Below are 20,959 nucleotides of genomic sequence, written 5' to 3'. Positions count from 1 at the left end.
AGGAGGCGGAGGAGGAGGCGGAGGAGGAGGAGGAGGAGGCGGAAGAGGTAGGTGGCCCGTAAAAAAAGAGACCAGTAAAAGAATTGGCCATTAAAAAAAGAAGAGTGGCCATAAAAAAATTTGACAGGTAAAAAAAAATAATAGAAATATAAAACAATTAAATTCCCTTCTACGTGACTTTACCGAAAGAACCAAGAATATGAATCCCTGCAGTCATGAAAGCTTTAATTCAAAATGTTAAAAAAAGTCAAATTGAAAAAATTGGCCAGTAAAAAAGATAATTGGCCATCAAAAAAAGTGACTGATTAAAAAAGAGTGGCCATTAAAGAAAAATTTGACTGGTAAAAAAATTAATGGTCATGAAAAAAGTGAAAAAAATTGGCCCGGAAAAAAGACAAATGGCCATAAAAAAAGTGACCAGTTAAAAAAGAGTGGCCATTAAAAAAACAGTGGCCTACCAAAAAATAATTGGCCCGTAAAAAAAGACCAGTCAAAAAAAATTGGCCAGTAAAAAAGATAAGTGACCATCAAAAAAAGTGACCGGTTAAAAAAATTGCCCATTAAAAAAAGTGACAACAAAAAATTGGCCCGTAAAAAAGGAAAGACCAGTCAAACAAATTTGGTCAGTAAAAAAATGTATTGGCCATCACACCGTGAGGTGGAGGAGGTGGAGGAGGCGGAGGAGGCGGAGGAGGCGGAGCAGGAGGCGGAGGAGGAGGAGGAGGAGGAGGAGGCGGAAGAGGTAGGTGGCCCGTAAAAAAAGAGACCAGTAAAAGAATTGGCCATTAAAAAAAGAAGAGTGGCCATAAAAAAATTTGACAGGTAAAAAAAAATAATAGAAATATAAAACAATTAAATTCCCTTCTACGTGACTTTACCGAAAGAACCAAGAATATGAATCCCTGCAGTCATGAAAGCTTTAATTCAAAATGTTAAAAAAAGTCAAATTGAAAAAATTGGCCAGTAAAAAAGATAATTGGCCATCAAAAAAAGTGACTGATTAAAAAAAGTGGCCATTAAAGAAAAATTTGACTGGTAAAAAAATTAATGGTCATGAAAAAAGTGAAAAAAATTGGCCCGGAAAAAAGACAAATGGCCATAAAAAAAGTGACCAGTTAAAAAAGAGTGGCCATTAAAAAAACAGTGGCCTACCAAAAAATAATTGGCCCGTAAAAAAAGACCAGTCAAAAAAAATTGGCCAGTAAAAAAGATAAGTGACCATCAAAAAAAGTGACCGGTTAAAAAAATTGCCCATTAAAAAAAGTGACAACAAAAAATTGGCCCGTAAAAAAGGAAAGACCAGTCAAACAAAATTGGTCAGTACAAAAATGTATTGGCCATCACACAGTGAGGTGGAGGAGGCGGAGGAGGCGGAGGAGGAGGCGGAGGAGGCGGAGGAGGAGGCGGAGGAGGAGGAGGAGGCGGAGGAGGAGGCGGAGGCGGAGGAGGAGGAGGCGGAAGAGGTTGGTGGCCCGTAAAAAAAGAGACCAGTAAAAGAATTGGCCATTAAAAAAAGATGAGTGGCCATAAAAAAATTTGACAGGTAAAAAAAAATAATAGAAATATAAAACAATTAAATTCCCTTCTACGTGACTTTACCGAAAGAACCAAGAATATGAATCCCTGCAGTCATGAAAGCTTTAATTCAAAATGTTAAAAAAGTCAAACTGAAAAAATTGGCCAGTAAAAAAGATAATTGGCCATCAAAAAAAGTGACTGATTAAAAAAGAGTGGCCATTAAAGAAAAAATTTGACTGGTAAAAAAATAAATGGTCATGAAAAAAGTGAAAAAAATTGGCCCGGAAAAAAGACAAATGGCCATCAAAAAAAAGTGACCGGTTAAAAAAGAGTGGCCATTAAAAAAACAGTGGCCTACCAAAAAATAATTGGCCCGTAAAAAAAGACGAGTCGAAAAAAATTGGCCAGTAAAAAAGATAAGTGACCATCAAAAAAAGTGACCGGTTAAAAAAATTGCCCATTAAAAAAAGTGACAACAAAAAATTGGCCCGTAAAAAAGGAAAGACCAGTCAAACAAAATTGGTCAGTAAAAAAATGTATTGGCCATCACACCGTGAGGTGGAGGAGGTGGAGGAGGCGGAGGAGGCGGAGGAGGCGGAGCAGGAGGCGGAGGAGGAGGCGGAGGAGGAGGCGGAGGAGGAGGAGGAGGAGGCGGAAGAGGTAGGTGGCCCGTAAAAAAAGAGACCAGTAAAAGAATTGGCCATTAAAAAAAGATGAGTGGCCATAAAAAAATTTGACAGGTAAAAAAAAATAATAGAAATATAAAACAATTAAATTCCCTTCTACGTGACTTTACCGAAAGAACCAAGAATATGAATCCCTGCAGTCATGAAAGCTTTAATTCAAAATGTTAAAAAAAGTCAAATTGAAAAAATTGGCCAGTAAAAAAGATAATTGGCCATCAAAAAAAGTGACTGATTAAAAAAGAGTGGCCATTAAAGAAAAATTTGACTGGTAAAAAAATTAATGGTCATGAAAAAAGTGAAAAAAATTGGCCCGGAAAAAAGACAAATGGCCATAAAAAAAAGTGACCGGTTAAAAAAGAGTGGCCATTAAAAAAACAGTGGCCTACCAAAAAATAATTGGCCCTGTAAAAAAAGACCAGTCAAAAAAAATTGGCCAGTAAAAAAGATAAGTGACCATCAAAAAAAGTGACCGGTTAAAAAAATTGCCCATTAAAAAAAGTGACAACAAAAAATTGGCCCGTAAAAAAGGAAAGACCAGTCAAACAAAATTGGTCAGTACAAAAATGTATTGGCCATCACACAGTGAGGTGGAGGAGGCGGAGGAGGCGGAGGAGGAGGCGGAGGAGGAGGCGGAGGAGGAGGCGGAGGAGGAGGAGGAGGCGGAGGAGGAGGCGGAGGCGGAGGAGGAGGAGGCGGAAGAGGTAGGTGGCCCGTAAAAAAAGAGACCAGTAAAAGAATTGGCCATTAAAAAAAGATGAGTGGCCATAAAAAAATTTGACAGGTAAAAAAAAATAGAATAGAAATATAAAACAATTAAATTCCCTTCTACGTGACTTTACCGAAAGAACCAAGAATATGAATCCCTGCAGTCATGAAAGCTTTAATTAAAAATGTTAAAAAAAGTCAAACTGAAAAATTGGCCAGTAAAAAAGATAATTGGCCATCAAAAAAAGTGACTGATTAAAAAAGAGTGGCCATTAAAGAAAAAATTTGACTGGTAAAAAAATAAATGGTCATGAAAAAAGTGAAAAAAATTGGCCCGGAAAAAAGACAAATGGCCATCAAAAAAAAGTGACCAGTTAAAAAAGAGTGGCCATTAAAAAAACAGTGGCCTACCAAAAAATAATTGGCCTGTAAAAAAAGACCAGTCGAAAAAAATTGGCCAGTAAAAAAGATAAGTGACCATTAAAAAAAGTGACAACAAAAAATTGGCCCGTAAAAAAGGAAAGACCAGTCAAACAAAATTGGTCAGTAAAAAAATGTATTGGCCATCACACCGTGAGGTGGAGGAGGTGGAGGAGGCGGAGGAGGCGGAGGAGGCGGAGCAGGAGGCGGAGGAGGAGTCGGAGGAGGAGGAGGAGGAGGAGGCGGAGGAGGAGGAGGCGGAAGAGGTAGGTGGCCCGTAAAAAAAGAGACCAGTAAAAGAATTGGCCATTAAAAAAAGATGAGTGGCCATAAAAAAATTTGACAGGTAAAAAAAAATAATAGAAATATAAAACAATTAAATTCCCTTCTACGTGACTTTACCGAAAGAACCAAGAATATGAATCCCTGCAGTCATGAAAGCTTTAATTCAAAATGTTAAAAAAGTCAAACTGAAAAAATTGGCCAGTAAAAAAGATAATTGGCCATCAAAAAAAGTGACTGATTAAAAAAGAGTGGCCATTAAAGAAAAAATTTGACTGGTAAAAAAATAAATGGTCATGAAAAAAGTGAAAAAAATTGGCCCGGAAAAAAGACAAATGGCCATCAAAAAAAAGTGACCGGTTAAAAAAGAGTGGCCATTAAAAAAACAGTGGCCTACCAAAAAATAATTGGCCTGTAAAAAAAGACCAGTCGAAAAAAATTGGCCAGTAAAAAAGATAAGTGACCATCAAAAAAAGTGACCGGTTAAAAAAATTGCCCATTAAAAAAAGTGACAACAAAAAATTGGCCCGTAAAAAAGGAAAGACCAGTCAAACAAAATTGGTCAGTAAAAAAATGTATTGGCAATCACACCGTGAGGTGGAGGAGGTGGAGGAGGCGGAGGAGGCGGAGGAGGCGGAGCAGGAGGCGGAGGAGGAGTCGGAGGAGGAGGCGGAGGAGGAGGAGGAGGCGGAAGAGGTAGGTGGCCCGTAAAAAAAGAGACCAGTAAAAGAATTGGCCATTAAAAAAAGATGAGTGGCCATAAAAAAATTTGACAGGTAAAAAAAAATAATAGAAATATGAAACAATTAAATTCCCTTCTACGTGACTTTACCGAAAGAACCAAGAATATGAATCCCTGCAGTCATGAAAGCTTTAATTCAAAATGTTAAAAAAGTCAAACTGAAAAAATTGGCCAGTAAAAAAGATGATTGGCCATCAAAAAAAGTGACTGATTAAAAAAGAGTGGCCATTAAAGAAAAAATTTGACTGGTAAAAAAATTAATGGTCATGAAAAAAGTGAAAAAAATTGGCCCGGAAAAAAGACAAATGGCCATCAAAAAAAAGTGACCGGTTAAAAAAGAGTGGCCATTAAAAAAACAGTGGCATACCAAAAAATAATTGGCCCGTAAAAAAAGACGAGTCGAAAAAAATTGGCCCGTAAAAAAGATAAGTGACCATCAAAAAAAGTGACCGGTTAAAAAAATTGCCCATTAAAAAAAGTGACAACAAAAAATTGGCCCGTAAAAAAGGAAAGACCAGTCAAACAAAATTGGTCATTAAAAAAATGTATTGGCCATCACACCGTGAGGTGGAGGAGGTGGAGGAGGCGGAGGAGGCGGAGGAGGCGGAGCAGGAGGCGGAGGAGGAGGCGGAGGAGGAGGCGGAGGAGGAGGAGGCGGAAGAGGTAGGTGGCCCGTAAAAAAAGAGACCAGTAAAAGAATTGGCCATTAAAAAAAGATGAGTGGCCATAAAAAAATTTGACAGGTAAAAAAAAATAATAGAAATATAAAACAATTAAATTCCCTTCTACGTGACTTTACCGAAAGAACCAAGAATATGAATCCCTGCAGTCATGAAAGCTTTAATTCAAAATGTTAAAAAAGTCAAACTGAAAAAATTGGCCAGTAAAAAAGATAATTGGCCATCAAAAAAAGTGACTGATTAAAAAAGAGTGGCCATTAAAGAAAAATTTGACTGGTAAAAAAATTAATGGTCATGAAAAAAGTGAAAAAAATTGGCCCAGAAAAAAGACAAATGGCCATCAAAAAAAAGTGACCGGTTAAAAAAGAGTGGCCATTAAAAAAACAGTGGTCTACCAAAAAATTATTGGCCCGTAAAAAAAGACCAGTCAAAAAAAATTGGCCAGTAAAAAAGATAAGTGACCATCAAAAAAAGTGACCGGTTAAAAAAATTGCCCATTAAAAAAAGTGACAACAACAAATTGGCCCGTAAAAAAGGAAAGACCAGTCAAACAAAATTGGTCAGTACAAAAATGTATTGGCCATCACACAGTGAGGTGGAGGAGGCGGAGGAGGCGGAGGAGGAGGCGGAGGAGGAGGCGGAGGAGGAGGAGGCGGAGGAGGAGGCGGAGGAGGAGGAGGCGGAAGAGGTAGGTGGCCCGTAAAAAAAGAGACCAGTAAAAGAATTGGCCATTAAAAAAAGATGAGTGGCCATAAAAAAATTTGACAGGTAAAAAAATATATAATAGAAATATAAAACAATTAAATTCCCTTCTACGTGACTTTACCGAAAGAACCAAGAATATGAATCCCTGCAGTCATGAAAGCTTTAATTCAAAATGTTAAAAAAAGTCAAACTGAAAAAATTGGCCAGTAAAAAAGATAATTGGCCATCAAAAAAAGTGACTGATTAAAAAAGAGTGGCCATTAAAGAAAAATTTGACTGGTAAAAAAATTAATGGTCATGAAAAAAGTGAAAAAAATTGGCCCAGAAAAAAGACAAATGGCCATCAAAAAAAAGTGACCGGTTAAAAAAGAGTGGCCATTAAAAAAACAGTGGTCTACCAAAAAATAATTGGCCCGTAAAAAAAGACCAGTCAAAAAAAATTGGCCAGTAAAAAAGATAAGTGACCATCAAAAAAAGTGACCGGTTAAAAAAATTGCCCATTAAAAAAAGTGACAACAAAAAATTGGCCCGTAAAAAAGGAAAGACCAGTCAAACAAAATTGGTCAGTACAAAAATGTATTGGCCATCACACAGTGAGGTGGAGGAGGCGGAGGAGGCGGAGGAGGAGGCGGAGGAGGCGGAGGAGGAGGCGGAGGAGGAGGAGGAGGCGGAGGAGGAGGCGGAGGCGGAGGAGGAGGAGGCGGAAGAGGTAGGTGGCCCGTAAAAAAAGAGACCAGTAAAAGAATTGGCCATTAAAAAAAGATGAGTGGCCATAAAAAAATTTGACAGGTAAAAAAAAATAATAGAAATATAAAACAATTAAATTCCCTTCTACGTGACTTTACCGAAAGAACCAAGAATATGAATCCCTGCAGTCATGAAAGCTTTAATTCAAAATGTTAAAAAAGTCAAACTGAAAAAATTGGCCAGTAAAAAAGATAATTGGCCATCAAAAAAAGTGACTGATTAAAAAAGAGTGGCCATTAAAGAAAAAATTTGACTGGTAAAAAAATAAATGGTCATGAAAAAAGTGAAAAAAATTGGCCCGGAAAAAAGACAAATGGCCATCAAAAAAAAGTGACCGGTTAAAAAAGAGTGGCCATTAAAAAAACAGTGGCCTACCAAAAAATAATTGGCCCGTAAAAAAAGACGAGTCGAAAAAAATTGGCCAGTAAAAAAGATAAGTGACCATCAAAAAAAGTGACCGGTTAAAAAAATTGCCCATTAAAAAAAGTGACAACAAAAAATTGGCCCGTAAAAAAGGAAAGACCAGTCAAACAAAATTGGTCAGTAAAAAAATGTATTGGCCATCACACCGTGAGGTGGAGGAGGTGGAGGAGGCGGAGGAGGCGGAGGAGGCGGAGCAGGAGGCGGAGGAGGAGGCGGAGGAGGAGGCGGAGGAGGAGGAGGAGGAGGCGGAAGAGGTAGGTGGCCCGTAAAAAAAGAGACCAGTAAAAGAATTGGCCATTAAAAAAAGATGAGTGGCCATAAAAAAATTTCACAGGTAAAAAAAAATAATAGAAATATAAAACAATTAAATTCCCTTCTACGTGACTTTACCGAAAGAACCAAGAATATGAATCCCTGCAGTCATGAAAGCTTTAATTCAAAATGTAAAAAAAAAGTCAAATTGAAAAAATTGGCCAGTAAAAAAGATAATTGGCCATCAAAAAAAGTGACTGATTAAAAAAGAGTGGCCATTAAAGAAAAATTTGACTGGTAAAAAAATTAATGGTCATGAAAAAAGTGAAAAAAATTGGCCCGGAAAAAAGACAAATGGCCATAAAAAAAAGTGACCGGTTAAAAAAGAGTGGCCATTAAAAAAACAGTGGCCTACCAAAAAATAATTGGCCCTGTAAAAAAAGACCAGTCAAAAAAAATTGGCCAGTAAAAAAGATAAGTGACCATCAAAAAAAGTGACCGGTTAAAAAAATTGCCCATTAAAAAAAGTGACAACAAAAAATTGGCCCGTAAAAAAGGAAAGACCAGTCAAACAAAATTGGTCAGTACAAAAATGTATTGGCCATCACACAGTGAGGTGGAGGAGGCGGAGGAGGAGGCGGAGGAGGAGGCGGAGGAGGAGGCGGAGGAGGAGGAGGCGGAGGAGGAGGCGGAGGCGGAGGCGGAGGCGGAGGAGGAGGAGGAGGAGGCAGAAGAGGTAGGTGGCCCGTAAAAAAAGAGACCAGTAAAAGAATTGGCCATTAAAAAAAGATGAGTGGCCATAAAAAAATTTGACAGGTAAAAAAAAATAGAATAGAAATATAAAACAATTAAATTCCCTTCTACGTGACTTTACCGAAAGAACCAAGAATATGAATCCCTGCAGTCATGAAAGCTTTAATTAAAAATGTTAAAAAAAGTCAAACTGAAAAATTGGCCAGTAAAAAAGATAATTGGCCATCAAAAAAAGTGACTGATTAAAAAAGAGTGGCCATTAAAGAAAAAATTTGACTGGTAAAAAAATAAATGGTCATGAAAAAAGTGAAAAAAATTGGCCCAGAAAAAAGACAAATGGCCATCAAAAAAAAGTGACCGGTTAAAAAAGAGTGGCCATTAAAAAAACAGTGGTCTACCAAAAAATAATTGGCCCGTAAAAAAAGACCAGTCAAAAAAAATTGGCCAGTAAAAAAGATAAGTGACCATCAAAAAAAGTGACCGGTTAAAAAAATTGCCCATTAAAAAAAGTGACAACAAAAAATTGGCCCGTAAAAAAGGAAAGACCAGTCAAACAAAATTGGTCAGTACAAAAATGTATTGGCCATCACACAGTGAGGTGGAGGAGGCGGAGGAGGCGGAGGAGGAGGCGGAGGAGGAGGCGGAGGAGGAGGAGGCGGAGGAGGATGCGGAGGAGGAGGAGGCGGAAGAGGTAGGTGGCCCGTAAAAAAAGAGACCAGTAAAAGAATTGGCCATTAAAAAAAGATGAGTGGCCATAAAAAAATTTGACAGGTAAAAAAATATATAATAGAAATATAAAACAATTAAATTCCCTTCTACGTGACTTTACCGAAAGAACCAAGAATATGAATCCCTGCAGTCATGAAAGCTTTAATTCAAAATGTTAAAAAAAGTCAAACTGAAAAAATTGGCCAGTAAAAAAGATAATTGGCCATCAAAAAAAGTGACTGATTAAAAAAGAGTGGCCATTAAAGAAAAATTTGACTGGTAAAAAAATTAATGGTCATGAAAAAAGTGAAAAAAATTGGCCCAGAAAAAAGACAAATGGCCATCAAAAAAAAGTGACCGGTTAAAAAAGAGTGGCCATTAAAAAAACAGTGGTCTACCAAAAAATAATTGGCCCGTAAAAAAAGACCAGTCAAAAAAAATTGGCCAGTAAAAAAGATAAGTGACCATCAAAAAAAGTGACCGGTTAAAAAAATTGCCCATTAAAAAAAGTGACAACAAAAAATTGGCCCGTAAAAAAGGAAAGACCAGTCAAACAAAATTGGTCAGTACAAAAATGTATTGGCCATCACACAGTGAGGTGGAGGAGGCGGAGGAGGCGGAGGAGGAGGCGGAGGAGGCGGAGGAGGAGGCGGAGGAGGAGGAGGAGGCGGAGGAGGAGGCGGAGGCGGAGGAGGAGGAGGCGGAAGAGGTAGGTGGCCCATAAAAAAAGAGACCAGTAAAAGAATTGGCCATTAAAAAAAGATGAGTGGCCATAAAAAAATTTGACAGGTAAAAAAAAATAATAGAAATATAAAACAATTAAATTCCCTTCTACGTGACTTTACCGAAAGAACCAAGAATATGAATCCCTGCAGTCATGAAAGCTTTAATTCAAAATGTTAAAAAAGTCAAACTGAAAAAATTGGCCAGTAAAAAAGATAATTGGCCATCAAAAAAAGTGACTGATTAAAAAAGAGTGGCCATTAAAGAAAAAATTTGACTGGTAAAAAAATTAATGGTCATGAAAAAAGTGAAAAAAATTGGCCCGTAAAAAAGACAAATGGCCATCAAAAAAAAGTGACCGGTTAAAAAAGAGTGGCCATTAAAAAAACAGTGGCATACCAAAAAATAATTGGCCCGTAAAAAAAGATGAGTCGAAAAAAATTGGCCAGTAAAAAAGATAAGTGACCATCAAAAAAAGTGACCGGTTAAAAAAATTGCCCATTAAAAAAAGTGACAACAAAAAATTGGCCAGTAAAAAAGGAAAGACCAGTCAAACAAAATTGGTCATTAAAAAAATGTATTGGCCATCATACCGTGAGGTGGAGGAGGTGGAGGAGGCGGAGGAGGCGGAGGAGGCGGAGCAGGAGGCGGAGGAGGAGGCGGAGGAGGAGGCGGAGGAGGAGGAGGCGGAAGAGGTAGGTGGCCCGTAAAAAAAGAGATCAGTAAAAGAATTGGCCATTAAAAAAAGATGAGTGGCCATAAAAAAATTTGACAGGTAAAAAAATATATAATAGAAATATAAAACAATTAAATTCCCTTCTACGTGACTTTACCGAAAGAACCAAGAATATGAATCCCTGCAGTCATGAAAGCTTTAATTCAAAATGTTAAAAAAAGTCAAACTGAAAAAATTGGCCAGTAAAAAAGATAATTGGCCATCAAAAAAAGTGACTGATTAAAAAAGAGTGGCCATTAAAGAAAAAATTTGACTGGTAAAAAAATAAATGGTCATGAAAAAAGTGAAAAAAATTGGCCCGTAAAAAAGACAAATGGCCATCAAAAAAAAGTGACCGGTTAAAAAAGAGTGGCCATTAAAAAAACAGTGGCATACCAAAAAATAATTGGCCCGTAAAAAAAGACGAGTCGAAAAAAATTGGCCAGTAAAAAAGATAAGTGACCATCAAAAAAAGTGACCGGTTAAAAAAATTGCCCATTAAAAAAAGTGACAACAAAAAATTGGCCCGTAAAAAAGGAAAGACCAGTCAAACAAAATTGGTCAGTAAAAAAATGTATTGGCCATCACACAGTGAGGTGGAGGAGGCGGAGGAGGCGGAGGAGGAGGCGGAGGAGGAGGCGGAGGAGGAGGAGGCGGAGGAGGAGGCGGAGGAGGAGGAGGCGGAAGAGGTAGGTGGCCCGTAAAAAAAGAGACCAGTAAAAGAATTGGCCATTAAAAAAAGATGAGTGGCCATAAAAAAATTTGACAGGTAAAAAAATATATAATAGAAATATAAAACAATTAAATTCCCTTCTACGTGACTTTACCGAAAGAACCAAGAATATGAATCCCTGCAGTCATGAAAGCTTTAATTCAAAATGTTAAAAAAAGTCAAACTGAAAAAATTGGCCAGTAAAAAAGATAATTGGCCATCAAAAAAAGTGACTGATTAAAAAAGAGTGGCCATTAAAGAAAAAATTTGACTGGTAAAAAAATAAATGGTCATGAAAAAAGTGAAAAAAATTGGCCCGGAAAAAAGACAAATGGCCATCAAAAAAAAGTGACCGGTTAAAAAAGAGTGGCCATTAAAAAAACAGTGGCCTACCAAAAAATAATTGGCCCGTAAAAAAAGACCAGTCGAAAAAAATTGGCCAGTAAAAAAGATAAGTGACCATCAAAAAAAGTGACCGGTTAAAAAAATTGCCCATTAAAAAAAGTGACAACAAAAAATTGGCCCGTAAAAAAGGAAAGACCAGTCAAACAAAATTGGTCAGTAAAAAAATGTATTGGCCATCACACCGTGAGGTGGAGGAGGTGGAGGAGGCGGAGGAGGCGGAGGAGGCGGAGCAGGAGGCGGAGGAGGAGTCGGAGGAGGAGGAGGAGGCGGAGGAGGAGGAGGCGGAAGAGGTAGGTGGCCCGTAAAAAAAGAGACCAGTAAAAGAATTGGCCATTAAAAAAAGATGAGTGGCCATAAAAAAATTTGACAGGTAAAAAAAAATAATAGAAATATAAAACAATTAAATTCCCTTCTACGTGACTTTACCGAAAGAACCAAGAATATGAATCCCTGCAGTCACGAAAGCTTTAATTCAAAATGGTTAAAAAAAAGTCAAACTGAAAAAATTGGCCAGTAAAAAAGATAATTGGCCATCAAAAAAAGTGACTGATTAAAAAAGAGTGGCCATTAAAGAAAAAATTTGACTGGTAAAAAAATAAATGGTCATGAAAAAAGTGAAAAAAATTGGCCCGGAAAAAAGACAAATGGCCATCAAAAAAAAGTGACCGGTTAAAAAAGAGTGGCCATTAAAAAAACAGTGGCCTACCAAAAAATAATTGGCCTGTAAAAAAAGACCAGTCGAAAAAAATTGGCCAGTAAAAAAGATAAGTGACCATCAAAAAAAGTGACCGGTTAAAAAAATTGCCCATTAAAAAAAGTGACAACAAAAAATTGGCCCGTAAAAAAGGAAAGACCAGTCAAACAAAATTGGTCAGTAAAAAAATGTATTGGCCATCACACCGTGAGGTGGAGGAGGTGGAGGAGGCGGAGGAGGCGGAGGAGGCGGAGCAGGAGGCGGAGGAGGAGTCGGAGGAGGAGGAGGAGGCGGAGGAGGAGGAGGCGGAAGAGGTAGGTGGCCCGTAAAAAAAGAGACCAGTAAAAGAATTGGCCATTAAAAAAAGATGAGTGGCCATAAAAAAATTTGACAGGTAAAAAAAAATAATAGAAATATAAAACAATTAAATTCCCTTCTACGTGACTTTACCGAAAGAACCAAGAATATGAATCCCTGCAGTCACGAAAGCTTTAATTCAAAATGGTTAAAAAAAAGTCAAACTGAAAAAATTGGCCAGTAAAAAAGATAATTGGCCATCAAAAAAAGTGACTGATTAAAAAAGAGTGGCCATTAAAGAAAAAATTTGACTGGTAAAAAAATAAATGGTCATGAAAAAAGTGAAAAAAATTGGCCCGGAAAAAAGACAAATGGCCATCAAAAAAAAGTGACCGGTTAAAAAAGAGTGGCCATTAAAAAAACAGTGGCCTACCAAAAAATAATTGGCCTGTAAAAAAAGACCAGTCGAAAAAAATTGGCCAGTAAAAAAGATAAGTGACCATCAAAAAAAGTGACCGGTTAAAAAAATTGCCCATTAAAAAAAGTGACAACAAAAAATTGGCCCGTAAAAAAGGAAAGACCAGTCAAACAAAATTGGTCAGTAAAAAAATGTATTGGCCATCACACCGTGAGGTGGAGGAGGTGGAGGAGGTGGAGGAGGCGGAGGAGGCGGAGCAGGAGGCGGAGGAGGAGTCGGAGGAGGAGGAGGAGGCGGAGGAGGAGGAGGAGGCGGAGGAGGAGGAGGAGGCGGAAGAGGTAGGTGGCCCGTAAAAAAAGAGACCAGTAAAAGAATTGGCCATTAAAAAAAGATGAGTGGCCATAAAAAAATTTGACAGGTAAAAAAAAATAATAGAAATATAAAACAATTAAATTCCCTTCTACGTGACTTTACCGAAAGAACCAAGAATATGAATCCCTGCAGTCATGAAAGCTTTAATTCAAAATGTTAAAAAAGTCAAACTGAAAAAATTGGCCAGTAAAAAAGATAATTGGCCATCAAAAAAAGTGACTGATTAAAAAAGAGTGGCCATTAAAGAAAAAATTTGACTGGTAAAAAAATTAATGGTCATGAAAAAAGTGAAAAAAATTGGCCCGGAAAAAAGACAAATGGCCATCAAAAAAAAGTGACCGGTTAAAAAAGAGTGGCCATTAAAAAAACAGTGGCATACCAAAAAATTATTGGCCCGTAAAAAAAGACGAGTCGAAAAAAATTGGCCAGTAAAAAAGATAAGTGACCATCAAAAAAAGTGACCGGTTAAAAAAATTGCCCATTAAAAAAAGTGACAACAAAAAATTGGCCCGTAAAAAAGGAAAGACCAGTCAAACAAAATTGGTCATTAAAAAAATGTATTGGCCATCACACCGTGAGGTGGAGGAGGTGGAGGAGGCGGAGGAGGCGGAGGAGGCGGAGCAGGAGGCGGAGGAGGAGGCGGAGGAGGCGGAAGAGGTAGGTGGCCCGTAAAAAAAGAGACCAGTAAAAGAATTGGCCATTAAAAAAAGATGAGTGGCCATAAAAAAATTTGACAGGTAAAAAAAAATAATAGAAATATAAAACAATTAAATTCCCTTCTACGTGACTTTACCGAAAGAACCAAGAATATGAATCCCTGCAGTCATGAAAGCTTTAATTCAAAATGTTAAAAAAAGTCAAACTGAAAAAATTGGCCAGTAAAAAAGATAATTGGCCATCAAAAAAAGTGACTGATTAAAAAAGAGTGGCCATTAAAGAAAAATTTGACTGGTAAAAAAATTAATGGTCATGAAAAAAGTGAAAAAAATTGGCCCAGAAAAAAGACAAATGGCCATCAAAAAAAAGTGACCGGTTAAAAAAGAGTGGCCATTAAAAAAACAGTGGTCTACCAAAAAATAATTGGCCCGTAAAAAAAGACCAGTCAAAAAAAATTGGCCAGTAAAAAAGATAAGTGACCATCAAAAAAAGTGACCGGTTAAAAAAATTGCCCATTAAAAAAAGTGACAACAAAAAATTGGCCCGTAAAAAAGGAAAGACCAGTCAAACAAAATTGGTCAGTAAAAAAATTTATTGGCCATCACACCGTGAGGTGGAGGAGGTGGAGGAGGCGGAGGAGGCGGAGGAGGCGGAGCAGGAGGCGGAGGAGGAGTCGGAGGAGGAGGAGGAGGAGGCGGAGGAGGAGGAGGCGGAAGAGGTAGGTGGCCCGTAAAAAAAGAGACCAGTAAAAGAATTGGCCATTAAAAAAAGATGAGTGGCCATAAAAAAATTTGACAGGTAAAAAAAAATAATAGAAATATAAAACAATTAAATTCCCTTCTACGTGTCTTTACCGAAAGAACCAAGAATATGAATCCCTGCAGTCACGAAAGCTTTAATTCAAAATGGTTAAAAAAAAGTCAAACTGAAAAAATTGGCCAGTAAAAAAGATAATTGGCCATCAAAAAAAGTGACTGATTAAAAAAGAGTGGCCATTAAAGAAAAAATTTGACTGGTAAAAAAATAAATGGTCATGAAAAAAGTGAAAAAAATTGGCCCGGAAAAAAGACAAATGGCCATCAAAAAAAAGTGACCGGTTAAAAAAGAGTGGCCATTAAAAAAACAGTGGCCTACCAAAAAATAATTGGCCTGTAAAAAAAGACCAGTCGAAAAAAATTGGCCAGTAAAAAAGATAAGTGACCATCAAAAAAAGTGACCGGTTAAAAAAATTGCCCATTAAAAAAAGTGACAACAAAAAATTGGCCCGTAAAAAAGGAAAGACCAGTCAAACAAAATTGGTCAGTAAAAAAATGTATTGGCCATCACACCGTGAGGTGGAGGAGGTGGAGGAGGCGGAGGAGGCGGAGGAGGCGGAGCAGGAGGCGGAGGAGGAGTCGGAGGAGGAGGAGGAGGCGGAGGAGGAGGAGGAGGAGGCGGAGGAGGAGGAGGAGGCGGAAGAGGTAGGTGGCCCGTAAAAAAAGAGACCAGTAAAAGAATTGGCCATTAAAAAAAGAAGAGTGGCCATAAAAAAATTTGACAGGTAAAAAAAAATAATAGAAATATAAAACAATTAAATTCCCTTCTACGTGACTTTACCGAAAGAACCAAGAATATGAATCCCTGCAGTCATGAAAGCTTTAATTCAAAATGTTAAAAAAGTCAAACTGAAAAAATTGGCCAGTAAAAAAGATAATTGGCCATCAAAAAAAGTGACTGATTAAAAAAGAGTGGCCATTAAAGAAAAAATTTGACTGGTAAAAAAATTAATGGTCATGAAAAAAGTGAAAAAAATTGGCCCGGAAAAAAGACAAATGGCCATCAAAAAAAAGTGACCGGTTAAAAAAGAGTGGCCATTAAAAAAACAGTGGCATACCAAAAAATTATTGGCCCGTAAAAAAAGACGAGTCGAAAAAAATTGGCCAGTAAAAAAGATAAGTGACCATCAAAAAAAGTGACCGGTTAAAAAAATTGCCCATTAAAAAAAGTGACAACAAAAAATTGGCCCGTAAAAAAGGAAAGACCAGTCAAACAAAATTGGTCATTAAAAAAATGTATTGGCCATCACACCGTGAGGTGGAGGAGGTGGAGGAGGCGGAGGAGGCGGAGGAGGCGGAGCAGGAGGCGGAGGAGGAGGCGGAGGAGGAGGCGGAGGAGGAGGAGGCGGAAGAGGTAGGTGGCCCGTAAAAAAAGAGACCAGTAAAAAAATTGGCCATTAAAAAAAGATGAGTGGCCATAAAAAAATTTGACAGGTAAAAAAAAATAATAGAAATATAAAACAATTAAATTCCCTTCTACGTGACTTTACCGAAAGAACCAAGAATATGAATCCCTGCAGTCATGAAAGCTTTAATTCAAAATGTTAAAAAAAGTCAAACTGAAAAAATTGGCCAGTAAAAAAGATAATTGGCCATCAAAAAAAGTGACTGATTAAAAAAGAGTGGCCATTAAAGAAAAATTTGACTGGTAAAAAAATTAATGGTCATGAAAAAAGTGAAAAAAATTGGCCCAGAAAAAAGACAAATGGCCATCAAAAAAAAGTGACCGGTTAAAAAAGAGTGGCCATTAAAAAAACAGTGGTCTACCAAAAAATAATTGGCCCGTAAAAAAAGACCAGTCAAAAAAAATTGGCCAGTAAAAAAGATAAGTGACCATCAAAAAAAGTGACCGGTTAAAAAAATTGCCCATTAAAAAAAGTGACAACAAAAAATTGGCCCGTAAAAAAGGAAAGACCAGTCAAACAAAATTGGTCAGTACAAAAATGTATTGGCCATCACACAGTGAGGTGGAGGAGGCGGAGGAGGCGGAGGAGGAGGCGGAGGAGGAGGCGGAGGAGGAGGAGGCGGAGGAGGAGGCGGAGGAGGAGGAGGCGGAAGAGGTAGGTGGCCCGTAAAAAAAGAGACCAGTAAAAGAATTGGCCATTAAAAAAAGATGAGTGGCCATAAAAAAATTTGACAGGTAAAAAAATATATAATAGAAATATAAAACAATTAAATTCCCTTCTACGTGACTTTACCGAAAGAACCAAGAATATGAATCCCTGCAGTCATGAAAGCTTTAATTCAAAATGTTAAAAAAAGTCAAACTGAAAAAATTGGCCAGTAAAAAAGATAATTGGCCATCAAAAAAAGTGACTGATTAAAAAAGAGTGGCCATTAAAGAAAAAATTTGACTGGTAAAAAAATAAATGGTCATGAAAAAAGTGAAAAAAATTGGCCCGGAAAAAAGACAAATGGCCATCAAAAAAAAGTGACCGGTTAAAAAAGAGTTGCCATTAAAAAAACAGTGGCCTACCAAAAAATAATTGGCCCGTAAAAAAAGACCAGTCGAAAAAAATTGGCCAGTAAAAAAGATAAGTGACCATCAAAAAAAGTGACCGGTTAAAAAAATTGCCCACTAAAAAAAGTGACAACAAAAAATTGGCCCGTAAAAAAGGAAAGACCAGTCAAACAAAATTGGTCAGTAAAAAAATGTATTGGCCATCACACCGTGAGGTGGAGGAGGTGGAGGAGGCGGAGGAGGCGGAGGAGGCGGAGCAGGAGGCGGAGGAGGAGTCGGAGGAGGAGGAGGAGGCGGAGGAGGAGGAGGCGGAAGAGGTAGGTGGCCCGTAAAAAAAGAGACCAGTAAAAGAATTGGCCATTAAAAAAAGATGAGTGGCCATAAAAAAATTTGACAGGTAAAAAAAAATAATAGAAATATAAAACAATTAAATTCCCTTCTACGTGACTTTACCGAAAGAACCAAGAATATGAATCCCTGCAGTCACGAAAGCTTTAATTCAAAATGGTTAAAAAAAAGTCAAACTGAAAAAATTGGCCAGTAAAAAAGATAATTGGCCATCAAAAAAAGTGACTGATTAAAAAAGAGTGGCCATTAAAGAAAAAATTTGACTGGTAAAAAAATAAATGGTCATGAAAAAAGTGAAAAAAATTGGCCCGGAAAAAAGACAAATGGCCATCAAAAAAAAGTGACCGGTTAAAAAAGAGTGGCCATTAAAAAAACAGTGGCCTACCAAAAAATAATTGGCCTGTATAAAAAGACCAGTCGAAAAAAATTGGCCAGTAAAAAAGATAAGTGACCATCAAAAAAAGTGACCGGTTAAAAAAATTGCCCATTAAAAAAAGTGACAACAAAAAATTGGCCCGTAAAAAAGGAAAGACCAGTCAAACAAAATTGGTCAGTAAAAAAATGTATTGGCCATCACACCGTGAGGTGGAGGAGGTGGAGGAGGCGGAGGAGGCGGAGGAGGCGGAGCAGGAGGCGGAGGAGGAGTCGGAGGAGGAGGAGGAGGCGGAGGAGGAGGAGGAGGAGGCGGAAGAGGTAGGTGGCCCGTAAAAAAAGAGACCAGTAAAAGAATTGGCCATTAAAAAAAGATGAGTGGCCATAAAAAAATTTGACAGGTAAAAAAAAATAATAGAAATATAAAACAATTAAATTCCCTTCTACGTGACTTTACCGAAAGAACCAAGAATATGAATCCCTGCAGTCATGAAAGCTTTAATTCAAAATGTTAAAAAAGTCAAACTGAAAAAATTGGCCAGTAAAAAAGATAATTGGCCATCAAAAAAAGTGACTGATTAAAAAAGAGTGGCCATTAAAGAAAAAATTTGACTGGTAAAAAAATTAATGGTCATGAAAAAAGTGAAAAAAATTGGCCCGGAAAAAAGACAAATGGCCATCAAAAAAAAGTGACCGGTTAAAAAAGAGTGGCCATTAAAAAAACAGTGGCATACCAAAAAATAATTAGCCCGTAAAAAAAGACGAGTCGAAAAAAATTGGCCAGTAAAAAAGATAAGTGACCATCAAAAAAAGTGACCGGTTAAAAAAATTGCCCATTAAAAAAAGTGACAACAAAAAATTGGCCCGTAAAAAAGGAAAGACCAGTCAAACAAAATTGGTCATTAAAAAAATGTATTGGCCATCACACCGTGAGGTGGAGGAGGTGGAGGAGGCGGAGGAGGCGGAGCAGGAGGCGGAGGAGGAGGCGGAGGAGGAGGAGGCGGAGGAGGAGGAGGCGGAAGAGGTAGGTGGCCCGTAAAAAAAGAGACCAGTAAAAGAATTGGCCATTAAAAAAAGATGAGTGGCCATAAAAAAATTTGACAGGTAAAAAAAAATAATAGAAATATAAAACAATTAAATTCCCTTCTACGTGACTTTACCGAAAGAACCAAGAATATGAATCCCTGCAGTCATGAAAGCTTTAATTCAAAATGTTAAAAAAAGTCAAACTGAAAAAATTGGCCAGTAAAAAAGATAATTGGCCATCAAAAAAAGTGACTGATTAAAAAAGAGTGGCCATTAAAGAAAAATTTGACTGGTAAAAAAATTAATGGTCATGAAAAAAGTGAAAAAAATTGGCCCAGAAAAAAGACAAATGGCCATCAAAAAAAAGTGACCGGTTAAAAAAGAGTGGCCATTAAAAAAACAGTGGTCTACCAAAAAATAATTGGCCCGTAAAAAAAGACCAGTCAAAAAAAATTGGCCAGTAAAAAAGATAAGTGACCATCAAAAAAAGTGACCGGTTAAAAAAAATTGCCCATTAAAAAAAGTGACAACAAAAAATTGGCCCGTAAAAAAGGAAAGACCAGTCAAACAAAATTGGTCAGTACAAAAATGTATTGGCCATCACACAGTGAGGTGGAGGAGGCGGAGGAGGCGGAGGAGGAGGCGGAGGAGGAGGCGGAGGAGGAGGAGGCGGAGGAGGAGGCGGAGGAGGAGGAGGCGGAAGAGGTAGGTGGCCCGTAAAAAAAGAGACCAGTAAAAGAATTGGCCATTAAAAAAAGATGAGTGGCCATAAAAAAATTTGACAGGTAAAAAAATATATAATAGAAATATAAAACAATTAAATTCCCTTCTATGTGACTTTACCGAAAGAACCAAGAATATGAATCCCTGCAGTCATGAAAGCTTTAATTCAAAATGTTAAAAAAAGTCAAACTGAAAAAATTGGCCAGTAAAAAAGATAATTGGCCATCAAAAAAAGTGACTGATTAAAAAAGAGTGGCCATTAAAGAAAAATTTGACTGGTAAAAAAATTAATGGTCATGAAAAAAGTGAAAAAAATTGGCCCAGAAAAAAGACAAATGGCCATCAAAAAAAAGTGACCGGTTAAAAAAGAGTGGCCATTAAAAAAACAGTGGTCTACCAAAAAATAATTGGCCCGTAAAAAAAGACCAGTCAAAAAAAATTGGCCAGTAAAAAAGATAAGTGACCATCAAAAAAAGTGACCGGTTAAAAAAATTGCCCATTAAAAAAAGTGACAACAAAAAATTGGCCCGTAAAAAAGGAAAGACCAGTCAAACAAAATTGGTCAGTACAAAAATGTATTGGCCATCACACAGTGAGGTGGAGGAGGCGGAGGAGGCGGAGGAGGAGGAGGAGGCGGAGGAGGAGGAGGCGGAGGAGGAGGCGGAGGAGGAGGAGGCGGAAGAGGTAGGTGGCCCGTAAAAAAAGAGACCAGTAAAAGAATTGGCCATTAAAAAAAGATGAGTGGCCATAAAAAAATTTGACAGGTAAAAAAATATATAATAGAAATATAAAACAATTAAATTCCCTTCTACGTGACTTTACCGAAAGAACCAAGAATATGAATCCCTGCAGTCATGAAAGCTTTAATTCAAAATGTTAAAAAAAGTCAAACTGAAAAAATTGGCCAGTAAAAAAGATAATTGGCCATCAAAAAAAGTGACTGATTAAAAAAGAGTGGCCATTAAAGAAAAAATTTGACTGGTAAAAAAATAAATGGTCATGAAAAAAGTGAAAAAAATTGGCCCGGAAAAAAGACAAATGGCCATCAAAAAAAAGTGACCGGTTAAAAAAGAGTGGCCATTAAAAAAACAGTGGCCTACCAAAAAATAATTGGCCCGTAAAAAAAGACCAGTCGAAAAAAATTGGCCAGTAAAAAAGATAAGTGACCATCAAAAAAAGTGACCGGTTAAAAAAATTGCCCATTAAAAAAAGTGACAACAAAAAATTGGCCCGTAAAAAAGGAAAGACCAGTCAAACAAAATTGGTCAGTAAAAAAATGTATTGGCCATCACACAGTGAGGTGGAGGAGGCGGAGGAGGCGGAGGAGGAGGCGGAGGAGGAGGCGGAGGAGGAGGAGGCGGAGGAGGAGGCGGAGGAGGAGGAGGCGGAAGAGGTAGGTGGCCCGTAAAAAAAGAGACCAGTAAAAGAATTGGCCATTAAAAAAAGATGAGTGGCCATAAAAAAATTTGACAGGTAAAAAAATATATAATAGAAATATAAAACAATTAAATTCCCTTCTACGTGACTTTACCGAAAGAACCAAGAATATGAATCCCTGCAGTCATGAAAGCTTTAATTCAAAATGTTAAAAAAAGTCAAA

The sequence above is a fragment of the Petromyzon marinus genome, chromosome 74 (genome assembly GCF_048934315.1).
Source record: "Petromyzon marinus isolate PM22_M1 ecotype Great Lakes invasive population chromosome 74, UKy_Petmar_22M1.pri1.0, whole genome shotgun sequence".
NCBI classification, from domain to species: Eukaryota; Metazoa; Chordata; class Hyperoartia; order Petromyzontiformes; family Petromyzontidae; genus Petromyzon; species Petromyzon marinus.
This window is presented reverse-complemented; position numbering follows the sequence as displayed.